We start from the raw sequence: 8,343 nt of genomic DNA, 5'->3' as shown, positions 1-8,343 counted from the left end.
GTTCGCTCATGCTTATGTGGATGTTCGTTCGTTGTTGCCTTGCCCTCCGTGGATGTTTTCTCAACCCTCGTACCCCTTTGGATGTCTTTCGTGTTTTAGTTTAATTTTCCCATTGTGGACTTTCATTTGTTCCTGTGTTTATTTTAGTTGTCTTTATAAATAAAACTGCGTTTGGATCCGACCCACCTGTCTGCCTGCTCCTGCCTCCCACACTATCGTTACAGAACGCACAACCTCAAAAATGGATCCAGCAGTTTTACAAGCAAACTACTGGCTGCTCTGCTTTCGACAGGGGGACTGTCCCATAGAAGATCCCATCCAAGACTTCCTTGCTCTGGCAAACCACTCCGACTTCCCGGACTCTGCCCTGGTGGTTTTCTTCTGGGATAACCTGAATCCTACGCTTAAGGAGCGGTTGCCTCAGGCGATGCACGGCTGGACCCTCTGCGACTTCCTGCAGGCGACCCTACTGGTGTGCGGCTCTCCGTTCACTGTGGGCGTTTCCAAGAAGGACTCAACTTCACCACCCGCAGCGGAGACTCTCCAGCCGCCCCTGGCACACCCTACCACACCAGCCCAACCTGTCAGCGAGCCAGAGTCCACGCCTGCCCCGGTCTGCGAGCCAGAGCCCACGCCTGTCCCGGTCTACGAGCCCTCATCAGCCACGTCAGCCATGGTCAGCGAGCCTGAGCCCTTGTCAGCCACGGCCAGCGAGCCCGAAGCCACGCCAACCAGGAACAGCGTTCCAGAGTCGCCAGTCGCATCAGCCCGGAGGAAGAGGAGAAGGGGAAAGACCTCTGCTCTCCAGCCTCCGCCTGCCGCAGCCCCGTGCCCTAAACCCCCCGTGGCTCTGCCCTCAGTGCCCAGCGAACCCAAGCCAGCGCATACCACGGTCAGTGAGCCAGTGCCTGTCGCCTCAGAGGTCAGTGAGCCAGCGCCTGTAGCCTCGACCGTCCCTGAGCCAGTGCCTGTAGCCTCGACCGTCCCTGAGCCAGCGCCTGTAGCCTCGACCATCCCTGAGCCAGCGCCTGTGGCCCCGACCATCCCTGAGCTAGCGCCTGTGGCCTCGACCGTCCCTGTCCCAGTGCCAGTAGCAATGACCGTCCCTGTCCCAGCGCCGGTAGCCATGACCGTCCAAGAGCCAGCGCCAGTAGCCATGACCGTCCCTGTCCCAGCGCCAATAGCCATGACCGTCCAAGAGCCAGCACCAGTAGCCATGACCGTCCAAGAGCCAGCCCCAGTAGCCAGGACCGTCCAGGAGCCAGCGCCAGTGGTCGTGCCCGTCCTAGAGCCAGCGTCTCTCGAGTCTTCCAGGGCTCCTCCTCCTGAGCCTCCTAGGGATCTGCCTCTCCAGTCTCTCGAGTCTTCCAGGGCTCCTCCTCCCGAGCCTCCTAGGGCTCTGCCTCTCAAGTTTCTCGAGCCTCCTAGGGCTCCACCTCTCAAGTCTCTCGAGTCTTCCAGGGCTCCTCCTCCCGAGCCTCCTAGGGCTCCGCCTCTCCAGTCTCTTGAGTCTTCCAGGGCTCCTCCTCCCAAGCCTCCTAGGGCTCTGCCTCTCAAGTCTCTCGAGCCTCCTAGGGCTCCACCTCTCAAGTCTCTCGAGTCTTCCAGGGCTCCTCCTCCCGAGCCTCCTAGGGCTCCGCCTCTCCAGTCTCTCGAGTCTTCCAGGTCTCCTCCTCCCGAGCCTCCCAGGGCTCTGCCTCTCAAGTCTCTCGAGCCTCCTAGGGCTCCGCATCTCCAGTCTCTCGAGTCTTCCAGGGCTCATCCTCCCGAGCCTCCCAGGGCTCTGCCTCTCAAGTCTCTCGGGTCTTCCAGGGCTAATCCTCCCGAGCCTCCCAGGGCTCCGCCTCTCAAGTCTCTCGAGACTTCCAGGGCTCCTCCTCCCGAGCCTTCCAGGGCTCCGCCTCTCAAGCCTCTCGAGCCTTCCAGGGCTCTGCCTCTCAAGCCTATCGAGCCTTCCAGGGCTCCGCCTCTCAAGCCTACCAGGGCTCCACCTCTCGAGCCTCCCGAGCCTCCCAGGGTTCCGCCTCTCAAGTCTCTCGAGCCTCCCAGGGCTCCGCCTCTCGAGCCTTCCAGGGCTCCGCCTCTCGAGCCACCCATTGCTCCGCCTCTCAAGTCTCTCGGACCACCCAGGGCTCCACCTTCCGAGTCTCCTTCGGCTCTGCTCCCAGAGCCTCCTACGGCTCCGCCTCCCGAGCCTCCTACGGCTCCGCCTCCCGAGCCCCCTATGGCTCCGCCTCCCGAGCCTCCTACGGCTCTGCTCCCAGAGACTCCCGAGCCTCCTACGGCTCCGCCTCCAGAGCCTTCCAGGTCTCCGCCTCTTTAGCCTCCTACGGCGCCACCTTCCTTGGCCCCGCCTCCTGAGCCTTCCTCAGCTCAGCCTCCAGAGCCTCCCATGGCTCCGCCTCCTGGGCCTCCTGAGCCATTCTCGGCTCCGCCTACCTCAACCCCGTCTCCTAGGCCTTCCTCAGCTCCGCCTCCTGAGGTATTCTTTGCTGCGCCTCCTGAACTTCCTTGGCTCCGCCTTCAGAGCCTTCTTCAGTTCCACCTCCTGAGCCTCCCTCGGCCCTGCCTCCGGAGTCTCCCAAGCCTCTCCCGGCTCCGACTCCGAAGCCTCCATTGGCTCCGTCTTCAGAGCCTTCTTCGCCCTCGCCACCTTCGGCTCCGCCTCCTGAACCTCCCTCGGTTCCGCCTCCGGAGTCTCCTTCAGCTCAACCTCCTGAGCCCCCCTCGACTCCGCCTCCAGTGGCTCTCCCAGCTCCGCCTTCTGAGCCTTCTACGCCATCACCTCCCTTGGCTACGCCCAACACTGTTCCGCCTCCTGACCTGCCCAAGGCCTTACCGCCAGAGTCTGCCATGGCTCTGCCTGTCTCTGCTCCACCCCCAGGGTCTCCGGCGTCCTTGCCTACGCCTCCTTCGGTGCCGCCACCCAAGGCCACAACTGCTCTGCCTCAGAAGTCCACCTTGGCTCTGCCAGCTTCACTCCTCCTCCCAGGCCCCCCTTAACTGGCCCTTGCCTTGTGGCCAGCTCCCGGGCCACCCAAACCTGTCCCCATAGCGTGGTCGCCTCCCAGGGAACCTAAACCGGACTCTGTCCTGTGGCCACCTCCCAGGCCTCCAGAACCGGCCCTTGCCTTGTGGCCAGCTCCCGGGCCATCTAAACCTGTCCCCCTATTGTGGCCGTCCCCCAGACCATCTAAACCTGTCCTTGCCCGGTCGATACCTCCCTGGCCCCCTAAACCTGTCCCTACCCGGTGGACGCCCCCCAGGCCACCTGACCCGGTTCCCTTCACACACCCCCAGAGACTGCTTGCCGGCCCTCTCGGCCTCCCTGGTCTGCCAGTCTGCCCTCTCGGGCTCCCTGGTCTGCCTGTCTGCCCTTTGTGCCCCCGTGGACTGCCTAATTGCCCCGTGGACTGTCTCATTTCCATTTTTGCCCCTGTGGACTGCCTAATTGTCCCTTGTGCCTCCTTGAACTGTCTCTGTGTCCCTTGTGCCCCTTTTGGTCTGTCTTTTCTCCCCTCTTCTAGACCCCCTAGCCTGGTACATTTTGTGTTTGTTGTTTTTAGGTTTCTTTAGACCGTCTGGAATCCGGTCCTTTTGAGGGGGGGCTATGTTACGATCCCGTGTTGTCCATCCCGTGTTCTCCGTTTTCACTTATCACGTTCCGTGTCACGATCCCTTGTTGTCTGTACCATGTTTTCTGTTTCACCCGTCACTAGTCACGTCCAATGTCACGCTCCCTTGTTGTCCGCTCCGTGTTTTCTGTCTCACCGCTCACGCTTCCTGTCATGTCTTCCTTGTTGTCCGCCCGTGTTTCACTGTCTCTGTGAAAAACTACACTTCCCTTCTTCCCTTCTTTTCCGGCCCCATCACTGTGTTATTGTCCGCTCCTGCCCGTCATTTTGTCATTACCGTGTCTCGTTATTTAAACCCCGCTGTTTTCCCTTGCCCTTGTTGTGCGTTGACGTTTCTCGTTTGTTCTCATGTTCGCTCATGCTTATGTGGATGTTCGTTCGTTGTTGCCTTGCCCTCCGTGGATGTTTTCTCAACCCTCGTACCCCTTTGGATGTCTTTCGTGTTTTAGTTTAATTTTCCCATTGTGGACTTTCATTTGTTCCTGTGTTTGTTTTAGTTGTCTTTATAAATAAAACTGCGTTTGGATCCGACCCACCTGTCTGCCTGCTCCTGCCTCCCACACTATCGTTACAGCGACAAAGAGAGGCATGTAGAGTTGACAGGCATCTCGTACTGTACAACGGCTCCAACCACTTTATTTTCCCCCTCTTATAAAATATTTTTAAAAAATGTCATATATGTGAATTGACTGCTATGAATTATATTAATTAGGCTATATACACTCACCTAAAGGATTATTAGGAACACCTGTTCAATTTCTCATTAATGCAATTATCTAACCAACCAATCACATGGCAGTTGCTTCAATGCATTTAGGGGTGTGGTCCTGGTCAAGACAATCTCCTGAACTCCAAACTGAATGTCAGAATGGGAAAGAAAGGTGATTTAAGCAATTTTGAGCATGGCATGGTTGTTGGTGCCAGACGGGCCGGTCTGAGTATTTCACAATCTGCTCAGTTACTGGGATTTTCACGCACAACCATTTCTAGGGTTTACAAAGAATGGTGTGAAAAGGGAAAACATCCAGTATGTGGCAGTCCTGTGGGCTGAAAATGCCTTGTTGATGCTAGAGGTCAGAGGAGAATGGGCCGACTGATTCAAGCTGATAGAAGAGCAACTTTGCCTGAAATAACCACTCGTTACAACCGAGGTATGCAGCAAAGCATTTGTGAAGCCACAACACACACAACCTTGAGGCGGATGGGCTACAACAGCAGAAGACCCCACCGGGTACCACTCATCTCCACTACAAATAGGAAAAAGAGGCTACAATTTGCAAGAGCTCACCAAAATTGGACAGTTGAAGACTGGAAAAATGTTGCCTGGTCTGATGAGTCTCGATTTCTGTTGAGACATTCAGATGGTAGAGTCAGAATTTGGCGTAAACAGAATGAGAACATGGATCCATCATGCCTTGTTACCACTGTGCAGGCTGGTGGTGGTGGTGTAATGGTGTGGGGGATGTTTTCTTGGCACACTTTAGACCCCTTAGTGCCAATTGGGCATCGTTTAAATGCCACGGCCTACCTGAGCATTGTTTCTGACCATGTCCATCCCTTTATGGCCACCATGTACCCATCCTCTGATGGCTACTTCCAGCAGGATAATGCACCATGTCACAAAGCTTGAATCATTTCAAATTGGTTTCTTGAACATGACAATGAGTTCACTGTACTAAAATGGCCCCCACAGTCACCAGATCTCAACCCAATAGAGCATCTTTGGGATGTGGTGGAACGGGAGCTTCGTGCCCTGGATGTGCATCCCACAAATCTCCATCAACTGCAAGATGCTATCCTATCAATATGGGCCAACATTTCTAAAGAATGCTTTCAGCACCTTGTTGAATCAATGCCACGTAGAATTAAGGCAGTTTTGAAGGCGAAAGGGGGTCAAACACAGTATTAGTATGGTGTTCCTAATAATCCTTTAGGTGAGTGTATTTAAATAACTTCTTAGCTGTTCATCAAAACCAGATTGAGTTGATGTTGAATTAAATAACTTTAAAAAAAATTTTAAATGCTCTCAAAACTCTCTAACACTCTAAACTCCACCACTTTATTGTTTAAGATAGAATAATTTCAAGGACAAATATCATATGTAGGAACTGATTATCATTTTATTCGTTATAACTTATATTTATTTAATCAAAAGCAGCTTGTGATGGCATAAAAAAGCTGCTATGAAATTAATTATTTTTGGTAATAAATTATGTCCTCAAATCTCCAAAGATTTTTAAACTAAAGCCCTTTTTTTCCCATATCACTAAAATAAAATGTTATTATTTTCAAATATCATATGAGTGAATTTATTGCTGTGAATTTTATGGGCCTATGTCCAGTGTTGGGTAAGTTAATAGTCCATTACTAATTGCTTCTCTAAAATGTAATCAAATAACTTAATCTATAAAGAAATCACTTTACTAGTTATTTTACTTTTATGTTACATCCTAAATTAGGAACTGCCTAAGGGAGATGCGGGCCACTCGCAAGGGGACCGTACCACGGAAAAAACACACAGGAGGAGTCCACACAGGAGTCCCGACCTGTGGAGCACCTATTCCAGTACAGGGTAGATTGAGTACCCGCAGTGGATTGGGTCAGTGAATTCCTCCGCCGAAATGCGGACCCATAGGGCTAGGGAGGAGTCGTCCAGGGATCTGAATATACGGAATCTCCTGGGAGAGAAAGCGCACAGTTTTACTTTGACTAAGGGAAAGGGTGCTGGGTGCAAGCGATCCACCCGGCCTGTCCGTCAGCGTGTTACCGAGTTCTACCGGCTCGGACCTGAGAAAAAATGGGACGATACTGACTCAACTCTGAGATTGTAAAATCTCGCAAAGGTATTAGGTGTTGCCCAACCCGCTGCTCTACATATGTCTGCTAGGGAGGTGCCCCTGGCCAGTGCCCACGAGGACGCAACACTCCTTGTTGAGTATGCTCGGACCTGCAAAGGGGGGCCATGGCCTGCGTGTGATAGGTCAATGAAATGGCGCCCACCACCCAGTGGGAAAGTCTCTGTTTGGAGACAGCTTTCCCTTTCTGCTGTCCACCAAAGCAGACAAAGAGCTGCTCAGAACGTCTAAAGCTCTGCGTGTGGTCCAAGTAGGTACGCAAAGTACGTACTGGACACCACAACGAAGGGGCTGGGTCTGCCTCCTCCTGGGGCAGCGCTTGCAGGTTCACTACCTGGTCTCTGAAGGGCGTGGTAGGATCACATGTGTGTCTGCCGGACTGAACTCCATGCAAGTGTCGCTAACAGAGAACGCTTGCAGGTCCCCGACCCTCTTGATGGAAGCAAGCGCGATCAGCAGGGCAGTCTTTAGATCAGGGGTCGGGAACCTTTGTACCAAGAAGAGCCAAACAAACAAAAACATTTAGAGAATTTTTTCAAAAGAGCCACAGCAAAGTTTACACTTGTGTATTAGAAATATTTGCCAATTTTTATTTAATAACAACACCAGTAGGTGGCAATAACGCTGTTTTTTTCACTCATTGACACCCAAGCTAAGGCTACTTCATACTATCATACTTTCTAGCACTCCTAAGACACCACAAAAATTGAGAAACGGGCATCATAAACAAGTGATTAACAAGAAGTGCATTGCACCCTACTTACATTAATGAGATTTCTGTTGCTGCATCATTTTGCGGAGTGCTTTGTAGTTGGGGTCGTAACTAGTGAGATTCAGCTTCATGCAGGCATTAAGGCTTTCATCTGTTAACCTTGAACGCAGGTTGGTTTTGATGTTGTTCAGATGTGAGAAGGACTGCTCACGTGTATGTTGAGCCAAACATTGTCAGGACAGCAACACTGACGCGACGCATTGTGCTGAAAGTGGCTGGAAGTTCGTTCCAGGTTTTCAGGATGAGATTGTCTTCACGTTGGAGTTTTCTCATATCTGCCCACTTATGTTGCTTTGCCAGTTCTGCCAGCTGACGAGCGAGGCTTTCCAGTTCGGAATTCAAAGTGAAAAATTTTGCCTTTGCATTTTCACACTGAGGTGGTTCATATGACATGTAATATCCACCAGGTAGTGAAACTTCAGGAGCCACTCAATGTCATTGAGCTCGGGATGAACATTTCCTTTCATTTCCAGAAATGCCCTCACTTCATTTAAACAGGCAGCAAAACGGGCGAGTGCTTTTCCCCTGGATAACCAACGCACATTGCTGTGCAGTAGCAGCCCTGGATAATTACTCCCCACTTCATCCAACAGGGCCTTAAACTGGCGATCATTTAAAGCTCGGGCCACAATGAAGTTCACAATGCGAACGACCAATGACATCACTTCGCGAAGTTCCTCTCCACACGACTGAGCACACAGTGCCTCTTGATGCACAATGCAATGAAAGTTTAAGATGGGCCGCTTCTCTTGCTCACACAGAAGGGCAACAAATCCTTTATGTTTCCCTAACATACTGGGTGCTCCATCAGTACACACAGATATAAGCTTATTCAGTGGGAGCTTTTTCTCTGCAGCAAAGTCCATCAGAGATTTTAACACATCCTCGCCTCTTGTTGTATCTTTCATCGGCAAAACAACGAGACTCTCTTCACGCACTGTATCACCCGTCACATACCGCCCGATTATGCTTAGCTGCGCTATATTGCTCACATCGGTAGACTCATCCAAGGAAAGAGAAAAGTAACTACCTGAACTGATGTCGTTGATTTGCATCTCCTCTATCTGGCGTGCCATCACCA

This window comes from Xyrauchen texanus, chromosome 19 (assembly GCF_025860055.1).
Source record: "Xyrauchen texanus isolate HMW12.3.18 chromosome 19, RBS_HiC_50CHRs, whole genome shotgun sequence".
In the NCBI taxonomy this organism is placed as follows: Eukaryota; Metazoa; Chordata; class Actinopteri; order Cypriniformes; family Catostomidae; genus Xyrauchen; species Xyrauchen texanus.
The sequence above is the reverse complement of the archived record's forward strand: the minus strand, read 5'-3'. Positions refer to the sequence as shown.